Consider the following 14,484-nt stretch of genomic DNA (forward strand, 5'->3'; position numbering starts at 1 on the left):
TCCCGAAGTTGGACTGCTGATATTTTTAAAAATATCAGATATCCCATATAACGATATTTGAAATAATTTCATTATCGCCCGCGATATACAGGGGAGGAGTATCGATATATCGACGGAACAAGTATCGACGTACGGGCCTATAATAATATCGTCTGCACGGTGTAAATATACAGCCGATTTTATAGCTGTATATTTAAGTACAGTTTATCCCCCTTACAGGAACAATTGACAGAAAAGCGATGTACAGTCGTGGACAAAACGAGCGAGACCCCTCGCCTTTTCTAAGTGGCTGATCCACACAGCTTTAAAGTCTGCTACACAGCACAACAGGCAAGGAGACGAAGTGCTACCAACATACTATGCACATGCGTGAAATTGATAAACTACCGAACTTTGTCAGATTGTTTTCAATCATGTGTAAGACTATATTAATGCTGATTAGAGTGTTAAACACAACACGTAAATATAAGATATAGATGAAAGAAGAGACGTTAATTAGTATGAACTGTACTAATAAGAATCAATTCTTACCGAGGTAACATAACTGTTTTAGTAAGACAAAGTACCCCAGATCCTTACGAATTAGCAAAATATTATGCGCGTTCGGCTGTGAAACGGTCCGTGTAAACGTTGACACCAGTCATACTGGATTACCGTTCCTGACCTACCATGAAATTGCGCAAGTTTAGCAATGTGTGAAGACTGATAACGAAATTTTAGTTAAAAATCATTCAGTGCCATACTTAAGTCAATTCAGTTGCTAACAGAAGCGGAAAAAGTAGGCAGTAACAAGTAAGAAATTCTACAAGAATTTCATATTGACATCCAAAGGGCGCCAGTACAGAATAAAGGTAGCAATAAATTTTATTGGGGGTGCGAAAATTTCCGAAAATTACTTTACTGATAGTCTATCTGCCTCCATCGAGATTAGAGCCGAAAAAAAAACAGACCTCTCTTGCAGTAGCAAACAACTTTCACTACGCTAGCAGACAACCCAGGCAAATAGACCTCTATTATTACCCCAAACATGAATAAACCGGCAATTTCGCAATTAAAATGACAAAATGACCTGCAGTTTCTGTTGCATAGAGCTTTCTCGACACAAAAACATGAGTTTCCTACCTTTATGTCACCGCTTATGTGACAATTCCAATAGCCTCGCCGCAGTGGTAACACTAGTTCCCGTTAGATCACCGAAGTTAAGCGCTGTCGGGCTGGGCTAGCATTAGGATGGGCGACCATCCGGTCTGCCAAGCGCTGTTGGCAAACGGGGTGCACTCAGCCCTTGTGAGGCAAACTGAGGGACTACTTGATTGAGAAGTAATGGCTCCGCTCTCTGAAACTGACATACGGCTGGGAGAGCGGTGTGCTGACTATATGCCCCTCCATATCCGCATCCAGTGACGCCTGTGTGCTGAGGATCACACGGCGGGCAGTGGGTACCTTTGGGACTTCATGGCCTGTTCGGGAGGAGTTTAGTTTAGATTTCTTATGTGCCAATCATTGGAGTTCGGATAGTTTTTCAATTTCAGGCCTGTGCATAGTATGTTGGTAGCACTTCGTCGCCTAGCCTGTTATGCTGTGTAGCAGCTCGTTTTGTCCACGACTGTACGTTAACGCTTGAAGATAACCACTTTGCTAACGATCTTAAATGGATGTAAGCTGCACAATGCAAGATGTCCGACGCGTCCGTCGTACGGTATCGTCACATATCGTTTTTCATTTCCGCAAACGCCAGCGGCCTAGCAGTCGTAGTGTCAAAAATGTGTGGTGAAGCAAACGTTGCATTTCCTGTTAGCAGTGACAAGCATCCATTATGTCATCATATAGCCCCCCCCCCCCCCCCCTGCACGCGCCTATGCCACCGCAAAGACCACTCATGTCTTTTAGATTTATGTTCATCATTTTCAGTAAATGTTTTTGAAGAATCCCGATGTTAAGAAGCTGGACACCTACTGCATTCAAAATTGTTATTCTATTGACCCCAATTCCGCCCCCCCCCCTCGCCCGCCCGGTGCGTTCTTGGTTCCGCCGATAGAACTGGACGTGATGAAAGCTCAAAAAGTAGAGACTCCTTCACATAGTGAAACTAAAATTACGTTTTACTACAACTTCAAAGAACAATTTTAATATTTACAAATGACAGGGAAAAATAATACAATATAGAAATATCGGCACCAGATATTGTCATTTCGTTATCGATATTTCAGGAAAGAAACTGTCGCCGACATTTATCGATATGTTTGGAAGAAATATTGATATATCTATATTCAGTTAATAGCACAGTCCGGAAGTATCTTCGTAAGATATACGTGTTGTTCGAACACACAGGTAACAATTCCAGCTTCCCGCCTCTGAATTGCTTCAGTGTCTTCCTTCAATCCGAACTGATACGGATACCAAACATTCGAGAAGTACTCAAGAACAGGTCGCAGCAGCGCCCTACATGCAGTCTCGTTTACAGGTGAACCACACTTCCCTAAAATTCTCCCAATAAATCGAAGTCGACCATTCGCCTTCCCTACCACAGTTCGAACATGCTCAATTTAAATACAGACAGAAAATACCCTTACGAAATGCAGCAAGGTTACACTGAAAGCATTACAAAAATGGTACCAAAATCCCAAAACTATATAGTCATCAAAGACTGCAGTGCACGAACTATTCACCAGCTCAAAACAGTTCAAAATGATGATTTACAAATTAACTCATGCGAGATAGTGAGTAGAAACTCGTACTCTGGCTATCCACACTTTCTTAATGCAAGTGGAAACAGTTAGAGTCTTGCACTGGAGCACATTCTGACCTCTCTAAAGGTAAAGTACCTTCAGAAGTGAAAGTATGGTAGGAGCCATTCGCCGTTCAAAATCATCTACACTATCCAGTACCACTCGTTATCGCAGGCAGGTCTGCCTCCTTCAAGTGTAGACGTAGAAGTGTCCAGAATCGCTCCCCTGAGCTCTTCATTTGAAGATTCACGGTCTCCAGTTGACTCCTATAGCGTCCCGTTACTGTCTGCTTTTCCATTGGCTGGAGACCATCCCCACCAAAAATATACCATTTTAAATATTTACAACATCATTTTCATTTTCCTCTGTAGATTTTATTGACTGTGAGAGAAATTCTTGCCGCAAGACAAAAAGGCTTCTGGAAAACTTGTTGAAAAATCGCTACTTCAGAGTGAACGTACGTCTATCTACGAGTAAATCCTACTCAATAAACAATGGGCTCCCACACTGATCAGTATTGGCTCCCCTTCAACCTATATACGAGTGACATGCCAGCAACTAAATCGCAAAAATTCTGCTATGCAATAGCCACTCAGAGTAAGACATTCGAAGAGGGGGAGCTACTATGTCAACGGACCTTCAACTTCTTAACCAGTATTATACGAAATGGAGGCTCTGCGCAAATCAAAATAAAACTGAGGTGAGCCTATTCCAGCTGAACAATCATGAGGCAAGACGAGAGTTACAAGTAACATTCTGCAATGAGCGATTATTCACAGCAGCCATCCAAAATAACTAGCAATCACTCTTGACCGGACACTAACCTATAAATAAACACCTAGAAATAACCAGTCAAAAGATAAAAAATCGAAATAACATATTAAGAAAGCTGACTGGAACCTCTTGGGGAGCTCAAACTAACACCCAACGCATCGCAACACAATCTCTTGTTTACTCGGTGGCAGAATACTGCGCCTCAGTCTGGTACAAGAGTACACACACGAAGGAAATAGATGCCCAGCTTAATTCCACAATGAGGATTGTCTCAGGAAACTCTGCAATCAACATCAGTTCCCTGGCTTCATGCCCTTTTCAATATATCTCCTCCCTCCCTCAGAAGGCAACAAGCAGCTATCCGATAATGGAAGAAAATTAATGACCCCTCTGCCTCTGAAAATATACCTATCCGAAATATTTTGTACCATCTACCAGCTACCCGCCTAAAATCCAGGAAACTTATATGGGAAGACGAAGTCCTCAAATACCCAGAAAGGTACGGCATAGCAAGGGAATGGAGGCAATACTGGTCGTTGAATAATCACCATCCTCTCATCACTGATTCTGATACCGGTGGAACGAATGCAAATGCCCAGAAGAACTTGGTGCAGACTTAATTGTGTGAGGACTAACAACGACAGCTTTAAGTCCATTCTCCACAAATGTAAACTCACTGATGACCCACGATGCAACTGTGGTGCAGAAGAACAAACAATCTCTCACCTGATCTTCGAAGGTCCTGCGAGGAGGTCTGAAGCAGAATGGAGAGATATGAAGAATGCTACTCCACGTGCTGTACAGTGGATGGCCTGCGTATGTCTGGACTTGTAATAGCTGCAGTGGCTGTCTCCCTAATCTTTAACATATTATTGTTTGCAACCAATCATTTAATAATATATTTGTCATTCGTTTATTATATTAATTATTAGTATGTATGCAATCTTACTTTGTAGATGCCATACGGTAAATAAATAAATAAACAACATCATTTAAAAAACATGACCACTACCCATACTAATCTAATATATTACAACTACATTCAAGTAAAGAAATGTTATGAACATTGGACAGACCATTTACAATAAGTATAATAAAGCTCTGTATATAAGTAGATAAGCCAGTATTACATTGCAAGTATGTTCACGATAAATGAGCACAGATGGTCATTAAATATCGGCAGAAAACCGTCTTCACCAAAAATAGACCGTTTTTAATATATTACAACGGTAAACATATATTATAAACATGTGGTCACACTCACCCCATTTTCAATAAGTATAAATAAAAGTCTGTTCATAAATAAATAAGCCAGTATTCTTGGCCATATGCATTCATGATAATTGACAAGAGATTGTCATTAAATATTGTTTAAACAGTTATTTATGCCTGTTTGTCAGAAGCGTGTTTTGTCACTCTTTTACGAAGGTGATCTCAGCCATCATCTACATCAACATGATTACTCTGCAATTCACATTTAAGTTCTTGGCAGAGGGTTCATCGAACCACTATCATACTATCTCTCTCCCATTCCACTCCCGAACAGCGCGTGGGAAAAACGAACACCTAAACCTTTCTGTTCTAGCTCTGATTTCTCTTATTTTATTTTGATGATCATTCCTACCTATGAAGGTTGGGCTCAACAAAATATTTTCGCATTCGGAAGAGAGAGTTGGTGCCTGAAAGTTCGTAAATAGATCTCACCGCGACGAAAAACGTCTTTGCTTTAATGACTTCCATCCCAACTCGCGTATCATATCTGCCACACTCTCTCCCCTATTACGTGATAATACAAAACGAGCTGCCCTTTTTTGCACCCTTTCGATGTCGTCCGTCAATCCCTCCTGCTAAGGATCCCACACCGCGCAGCAATATTCTAACAGAGGACGAACGAGTGTAGTGTAAGCTGTCTCTTTAGTGGACTTGTTGCATCTTCTAAGTGTCCTGCCAATGAAACGCAACCTTTTTCTCGCCTTCCCCACAAGATTATCCATGTGGTATTTCCAACTGAAGTTGTTCGTAATTTTAACACCCAGGTACTTAGTTTAATTGTCAGCCTTGAGAATTGTACTATTTATCGAGTAATCGAATTCCAACGGATATCTTTTGGAACTCATGTGGATCACCTCACATTTTTCGTTATTTAGCGTCAACTTCCACCTGCCACACCATACAGCAATCGCTTTGCAACTGATACTGGTCTTCGGATGACCTTACTAGACGGTAAATTACAGCATCATCTGCTAACAACCGAAGAGAACTGCTGAGGTTGTCAACCAGGTCATTCATATAGATCAGGAACAGCAGAGGTCCCAGGACGATTCTCTGGGGAACACCTGATATCACTTCAGTTTTGCTCGATGATTTGCCGTCTATTACTACGAACTGCGACATTCCTGACAGTAAATCACGAATCCAGCCGCACAACTGAGACGATACCCCATAGGCCCGCAGCTTGATTAGAAGTCGCTTGTGAAGAACGGTATCAAAAGCTATCCGGAAATCTAGAAATACTGAATCAACTTGAGATCCCCTGTCGATAGCGGCCATTACTTGGTGCGAATAAAGAGCTAGCTGCGTTGCACAAAAACGATGTTTTCAGAAACCGTGCTGATTACGTATCAATAGGTCGTTCCCTTCGAGGTGATTCATAATGTTTGAATACAGTATATGCTCCAAAACCCTACTGCAAACCGACGTCAAGGCTATAGGTCTGTAGTTCGTTGGATTACTCCTACTACCTTTGTTAAACACTGGTGCGACCTGCGCAATTTTCCAATCTGTAGGTACAGATCTATCGGTGAGCGAGCGGTTGTTCGTGTTTCAAATTGTGGAACATGCGAGTGACAACTTCTTAAGGAGAAATGGTAAACTTTCCATTAAATAAATGCATAAGTATGATAAAATATGATATATTCGTACTGTATTCATTTTCCGTGAATTGTGGAGGCTACGGTGTTCTGAGAATCATTTGGGTAGAAAAAGATATAAAACACGTAATAAATAAAAAATAAAATAGATACAGATACGATCTTTCAGGAATGGCAGCTATAGCGCAGTGCTGTCATCCGAGATATAGTTTGTTGAAATCGCATGAAAAGTTTAACAGTTTTTAGTTCAGAGGTTCATTGTGAAAATGTTTATTTAGTGTGGAATAGAATATTCTGTAGTTTTATAGATAGCGAAAACAATGTGTCACTGGATACGTCTCATTTTCTTGAGATGGCAAATGTATTCATATTTGCTTTAAAACTTCACTCTTTGTGGCCCGCAAAGAACTGTAAGAAGCCGTATTTCAATTTGCCTGACACTCCGAGAGACACTGTTGGCGCCTCTCCTGCACAAAAGCCAGGCGAGAAACAGCCGTCAAAATTCCCAGCTTTGGGATTTGCCCTCCTCTGGCGGTGCTGCCGGGCTTTGTACCTTGACTTGCCCGTACCGGTCACCTAACTGGGGGTTCCACATCGCGACCTGGCCCCTGCACCCTGAATCATTCAGCCGCACAATGGTTTCACCTAAAGGATTAAACTTAAATAATTAATTAATCAAAACGTCAGGACTGATGCCACAGTTTTTGTGGTGTCACCGCCAGGCACCACACTTGCTAGGTGGTAGCCTTTAAATCGGCCGTGGTCCGTTAGTTTACGTCGGACCCGCGTGTCGCCACTATCAGTGATTACAGACCGAGCGCCGCCACACGGCTGGTCTAGAGAGACTTCCTAGCACTCGCCCCAGTTGTACAACCGACTTTGCTAGCGATGGTTCACTGACAAAATACGCTCTAATTTTCCGAGACGATAGTTAGCATAGCCATTTGCTACGACCTAGCAAGGCACCATGTTCAGTTACTATTGATATTGTGAATAGTGTACAGTCAAGAGCGGCGCTCATCATTAATGGATTAAAGATAAGTATTCCACCAGCTACGTCCGTTTTTCTAAATTCTAATTTCCTTGTCCTGTTCCAGACCTCACGCCAGCCTTCGTGAACTGAAACGCGTGCCTTTCGGCTTCCTCTAGTATCACGGTGTTACCTCTCCTGCCAACCCACAACAGTTTTTCCTGCTTGAATAGCGAAAATGAAGAAATCGATAAACTTTTTTACTTTCGTCATTTTGTGGGGGTTGTAAGCGAGAAAAATTTTTTTAAAGCTTTGAAATGAGGTGTCAAGTTTATTGCAAATCAGTAAGTTCTTCAGTTCCCAAATACTGAACAGCGTCAATAGAAGCTACTGTATACATCATATACCGTGTACATTACGCGACAATAGCGTAGAAGTATGGAATAAACGCATTGGAGATGCATTTGCGTTGTATACAAAACTGTATAACGTAGCTCATACCAATCAAGAAAAGCAATTTTCACAGATACGATAAATTTCAAAAGTCAAAGAGTAAATAGCCCTTTCAGAGAGTAAATAACTTTCCCTAATTCACGTAATATTCTTCAATTCAACATGTATTTTGCACTACATCCTTTCTAAAGTAGCTTATGTTCTTGCTCAGTGTTCATGCTATCTCCTTACCAACTGTCATCGAAACCGGTTCAGCGGGTTAGTAATGATAAATTGAAACGTCATGTTTGATTGAGTAGTTTTTTACGCATCTCAATGTTTATGATGTCTTATATCCGGAACTATTCGTCGTACAGCGATATAATTTTACGGTGAATTCAGTGTTATGTATGAACACTGTCTGCAAAGTGTGTTGAAAATGCAGTGAGTAGTAAAGAAGTAATAAACTATAACGTAATGCCTGACGGTAAAATTAAAATCAAAATATAGTATGCGACAATCTTCTTTCCTTTAATCACTATGTGGAGAGTGTCAGAGACACATATTAAATTACGTATAAGGTTTGTTGGAAGTCAGTATATGCTCTGTTTCTCAAATACTGGGTGACTAATATCTGAGTATTCGTACGTCGTGACATCACTCGTTTGCTAAGTTCTAGCCTGCAGAGCGATTCCTTCCAGACAGTAAGTGATGTCTGTACCAAGTTTTGATGAGGTCTGTCCAGGGATTCGGGAGGAGATGTACAACATACATATATACACATGTACATTTTTATAATATTATGAATATCTTTCTGCCGTGATCCGTTCTTGATTAAATGTAGCCTACAGTGTGTCCAGCTACGCAGTTACTAGTGAAAACCCCATCAAAATCAATAGACATTCGTGAGTTGAGTAACAAGAGAATTTTAGTAAAACTTTAAATCACGTTACCTTTTTTCCCGTGGTCCGATATTGATGAACTAAAACGTATACTTTGCAGCAGACTATGCTGCAGTTTCCTACGAAAAACCCACCAGATTTCATCTAGTAGTTTTGTACATTAGAGTGTTGAAAGACATACAGACAGAGACGACGGTTTCACAGGTTCATTATTAGTACAGACTGCATGGAATTTATGTTGTATTGTGAATTGAAACGGTATGAAATTCGTCCCGATGTAAGATATTTGTGGTGAAATAAGTGGATGGTTATTGATTAGAGGATACTGTCTAGAGTTTCAACCAATGCACCCAGTGTCCTCTTGAAAATGAATCGGTTTTATGAAAGCTCTGCGTGGTAGGTCCTTCTCCAGACAAGCAGGCAATACACCTCCAGATGGGAAACGGAGCTCCCTTTTTCTCGGCTACGGAGCAAAGGCAGAGAAAGGAGAAAAGACTGGGCTAACGAGAAGCGGAAGGCATGGAATGGGGTGGCGGATTGTGTGGGGGGAAATGAGGACGGAATGAAAGGTGAGAGCCTACGCTGTCGGATGGGGCGCGTTACTTCCAAGCTTCCCGCTGTTGGAAGCTTATTGCCGAGTTTCCCACAATGGTGTAGACGCGACTGAGCAGTCTAAAACAGTGTCTATGATCTCCTCCTCTTCTTCCACTTCGTTTCTAGTTTTCGGCCTTAATTCCTTCAGCTTTGCGTTCAAGAAAGAAAATAATCCGTCTGTGTGAGATAAATAGAATCGTGGAGGATGATCCCGATATATAGGAGATCTCGATGTTTGTCTAAGAAATCACTTGGCTTGTGGTGTCACCGCCAGACACCACACTTGCTAGGTGGTAGCTTTAAATCGGCCGCGGTCCATTAGTACATGTCGGACCCGCGTGTCGCCACTGTCAGTAATCGCAGACCGAGCGCCACCACACGGCAGGTCTAGAGAGACGGACTAGCACTCGCCCCAGTTGTACGACGACTTTGCTAGCGACTACACTGACGAAGCCTTTCTCTCATTTGCCGAGAGACAGTTAGAATAGCCTTCAGCTAAGTCTATGACTACGACCTAGCAAGGCGCCATTAACCATATCTGGAGAGAGTCTCATTTGCATAGTCACGAGCGATGTACCACAAGGATGAATTAAAGTTAAGTAAACAGACGATACATACTTTTCTTTATAGCATTAATTACGTATCCTGTTCCAGAATTCACGCCAGTCGGCGTGAGTTGACGCGTGCCCTTTCGGTATCTCCGCCTTGTGTCTAGACTGTCTTGTCTAGACACAACATGGCAGGTAGAGACAGTGCTACACCACGTAGAGCTTCTAAGCCATACTGCTGAGAAGTGAAATATGGACTTAAGAACATGAGTTAAAAAGTGCAGGGGAGCTTAATGAAACATTAAAACGTGGAAGTGGAATATTTAATATGTAACTTATAGTAATTTAGGATCTGTGCCAATGGTGCTTCCAGATCCACGTGTGTCCTGTGATTTCTTTGACACGCAGAGATGACGGTATCCGTCAATAAGCCGCACACACTTCATTATTTGCTGACAGAGCCTTTTTTTGTAGACTGTTGTTATTCAGGAAGAATTAGTCAGCAGATGCATAGTGTGCCTAGGAACTCATGACATTTCCTTGTCAGTGTTGCAATCGAGCGAACGATTTTAGAATAACCTGATGAAGCCCTACTAGAGACCGTCGTGAGACACACGAGGGTGTGTTCAGTGCAGCGTTTGTGAGTATTAAGAGTTCTGCATATTTAACTCCATACAACTTATTACTTTGACGATATGGTTGATTATTCTGTTACAGAGTTCTATGGTGAGTAATATTTAAAATCAAATGTTCAAATGTGTGTGAAATCTTACGGGAGTTAACTGCTAAGGTCATCAGTCCCTAAGCTTACACACTACTTAACCTACATTATCCTAAGGACAAACACACAAACCAATGCCCCAGTGAGGACTCGAACTTCCGCCACTCAGTCCATACTGCAGCGCCCAAGACCGCTCGGCTAATCCCGTGCGGTAGTAATATGTCGTAAATGTTTAAAACTAGTTACGTAACCAGCGGATGCTTAAGCTGTACGTACCGCGTCTTGCACCATCTCCTTGCAAAGCAAGCCGTGATACTTGCAAATCAACTGAGGTTCTTTTATGTCATAACAATTTTCCCTTCTCGAAAATGGAAATGTGTGTTATTTGCTGATGGTTTGTATTTTAAGTACATTATAGCTTGTAACTTGTTTTTGGTACTAATTATGCTTAATTTCCTTTCACTTACTGTTGACTCTTATATAGTAGTGTAATAATGTAACACAAGAGTATTAAATAGAGTACTGACGATATTTTGTCGATTTCAACGCTTTTAGATTTACAAAGAATATTTTTTCCTTGGTACATGAACAATTTTTCACATTTGGACAAACCCCAATTTTTCGTACTAACTTCTGTGGTTTTTCTAAAAACTGCAACACACATAAAGAGAATACATTCTTTTCAGAACTGAAGAAGAAAAAAATTACCTTCTAATACAGGGTTGGCTACAGGCGAAACATTGAAAAGTGTTCACAGAAACGATACACTCCCCTTCATACGAAAAAGATCCTGAAATCTGTGAAATGATTAAATGTACCAAGAAGGAGCCTCCGTTCCAGGGTGATCTCAGGGATTTCACACAGTAGGCAAACTGGTTAAGTCACAACTCTCGCTCAGGACTAGGATTACCACTTCTTTAATCCTTTGTTTCTCTAAAAAATCTTTCACACTTGCACCGAAATGGTGTTATATGTCTACAGTTCCAGCCCCAACCTATCCTCTCATGGCCTGTGGGTGTAAAGTCTCCAGTTCCTGCATAAAATTAATTTTATAAATACAGTGTTCTTTTTTCACGATCGGCCAGTGCCGTTTTAAATGAAGGCCTTCAGTTAAGCAGTTCATTACCAGGTATCAAACTTCCTATTTATTGCTTCATTAGATGAGCGGAAACCAATACCGGGAAAAGCCTCAATCATGCCTGCGTTCTACTGTCTCTAAATACTTTTTCGCACTGGAATTTAATGAAGAATCTAGCACTAATCATTGGCCTAATCTCCAGCAACCAATCGGAAACCGTAGTAATTACGGAACTCAGCCTGTCTCACACATCAGAGCTCTTAATCTTCATGAGCACTACCTCTATTTTCTAATCCTACGCCCAACACTATGGGGCGAGCAACATCGATGATCAAGAAAACATAGTCGGCTGGCCAAGTTTACTTTCTGTAGCAGGGCATGGCTCAAGAACCTGTGGCTGAATGATTACAAATACGTTACACATCTATATATAGCAACATGAAACAATAAAAGGAACAAAAATGCCAAAAAATAATAAATTTTGACACCCTGTGATGGTACAGCGTCCACGCAACCTGAAAATCTTTTATTTCACAGTCACATGTCTGAATGAGGGATGTTCACTGACAAAACTGCCAAGCGCTTGTCGGCCAGAGTAACGAGCAAAAGTAGGTTTTTCAGAAATAACGTGAGAAGAATTTCTTTTTTCTTCTAACTGATTTGATGCTACCTGCCACAAACTTCTCTCATGCGCTAAACTCTTCAGAAATACCACACTTCGTTCTCAATTATTTGTGAGATGAATTCGAATCGCTGTCTTCCCCTACGGCTTTTTTATCCTCTGCAGCTCCCTCTAATAAGATGGAGATTATTCCATGATGTCTTAATATATATCCTGACATCCTGACCCTTCTTGTGATTGTTTTCCTTATGTTGCTTTCATCACTGATTCTATGGATTAATATCTCATTCCTTATGGTAGCAATGCAAAAAATTTTCAGCTTTATTCTGTAACACCTCTTCTCAAAATCCTCGAATATTTTCGTTCCTGTTTTCCCATTGTCAATGATTCACTACCATGCAATGCTGTTAGCGAAACGTTCTTTCTCAGAAATTTCATCCTCAGCCGATATTTGTCACTACAAGACTTTCTTTGCTACGAATGTCTTCTTTTCCCGTGCTAATCTACTTTCTATGTCCTCTTCGATTCGTACATCTTGCGTGATGTTGCTTCCAAGGTAGCAGAATTCCTTAAATATCTCTATCCCCAGTCACATTTTCGCTATTCCGCATTACATTAGTTTCTTTCTTTTCTTTCTTTTCTAGGTGTATCTTCAAGAAATATTCATTTGGGCGCTAATGACCATAGAAGTTTTGCGCCCTAAAACCACAACAACAAGAAATATTCAATACTCGCCTGTTCCTTCTACCCAACAGATTTTGTAATTCTTCTTCGCTTTCGCTGAGGATAGCAATGTCATCTGAGAATCTTATCACTGATATCCTTTTGTCCTGAATTTTAATCCCACTCTTGACACCTTATTTTATTTCCGTTATTGGTTCCTCTATGAATAGATAGAGAAGAAGGGGTGAAAGATTGCATGCCTCCTTGAGACCCTCTTTAATACGAGCACTTCGTTCTTGGTTTTTTATTTTATCGTTAACTCTTGATTCTTTCCCTAAACTTATGCCCACTTTTTTATAATTTAGAACAAATAGCATCATTTGGATTGTTGAACGGTTTTTCTCGATCGACAAATCCAATGAGCGAGTCTCGACTTTTCTTAACTCCCACTTCCATTATCGAGCGCAACGTCATTATTGCCCCTCGGGTGCTTTTACCTTTCCCAAAGCTAAACTGATCGTCATCCAGCATATCTTCAATTTAATTTTTAATTCTTCTCAGCGTTCTGTACATTTCTAACAACTAAGAAACATTGTGGCCTCTATTATGCAGATAAATTTCGTGAACCTTTCGTGTGATGTTTTGGAAAATAGTAAAGAAAAACAGTTTTCACTAAAAGGCTGTACATAACGTAAAAACTGCTTCTCTCCTTTGTAATTATCTAGCAGCGCATACAGCATGCCCGGGCTACGTATTTATTCGAAACTTCTAGTGATCCACCTTGTCCTTGCTCTCTCTCTGTCTCCATCTTCATCCTTTCTCTGCTGACTTCCTCCACTTCCCTTTGCCTATCTACTCCGTCTCCCCCTCCCTACGCGTCACCACCTCTTTCCTGTTCCCTGTAAATTTCCTGCTGCTCCTCGCTGGTCATCTCCTCTTTCGCCATCTCTCTACCTCTCTCTGTCTCCAACTGTCCCTGTCCATCTCCTAAGCTTTTCTTTTTCTGTGCATCTCATCCTCTGTACTCTCTCTGCTCATTTCCCCCTTTCTTTCTCTCTCTGTCCGTCTACTACCCCCTCTATGTGTGTCCATCTGCTCCTTCCAATTCGCTGTCAGTTCATTTCCTCCACAACCCTTTCTCCCGACCTATTATCACGCCCAACCTAACATCTCAATAGCAGTCTGGTGGTTCTTACATCCAAAGGATTTCTCTCCAGATTGGGACTAATAACTGTACCAACTTCGGCTGATTTCGTTCCAGGGGTTTGAGATGAGTTTCTTACCTTTGTCTTTGCCCGCATACACACCTGTCTGATAAGTTTCACGTATTTCATACCTACTAAAGCACATGATCCACCTGTATCTCTAGCGAATTTCGAACTCCAGCTTTATTTCCACGCAGCTAAATGTTTAAGATGTCGTATCCTCTGAAGTATGTGCTGTAGGATGATATGATTCTGCAGGAACATGCTGTTAATATGTGGCTACTGTAGGTGAAATGTGTTGCGCATAGAATTAGTAGTAGAGCAGTAATACATTAAAACATCATTTATGATGCGGTAATTTTTTTGCATCTCGGTG

General features: G+C 41.1%; 1 pseudogene; it reads left to right on the top strand.

Annotated features, from left to right (window-relative positions):
• The first annotated feature begins 1,148 nt into the window (after positions 1-1,148).
• On the top strand, positions 1,149-1,266 carry LOC126156210 (5S ribosomal RNA; annotated as a pseudogene).
• The last annotated feature ends 13,218 nt before the right edge of the window (positions 1,267-14,484 follow it).

The sequence above is a fragment of the Schistocerca cancellata genome, unplaced genomic scaffold (genome assembly GCF_023864275.1).
Source record: "Schistocerca cancellata isolate TAMUIC-IGC-003103 unplaced genomic scaffold, iqSchCanc2.1 HiC_scaffold_1106, whole genome shotgun sequence".
Classification (NCBI taxonomy): Eukaryota; Metazoa; Arthropoda; class Insecta; order Orthoptera; family Acrididae; genus Schistocerca; species Schistocerca cancellata.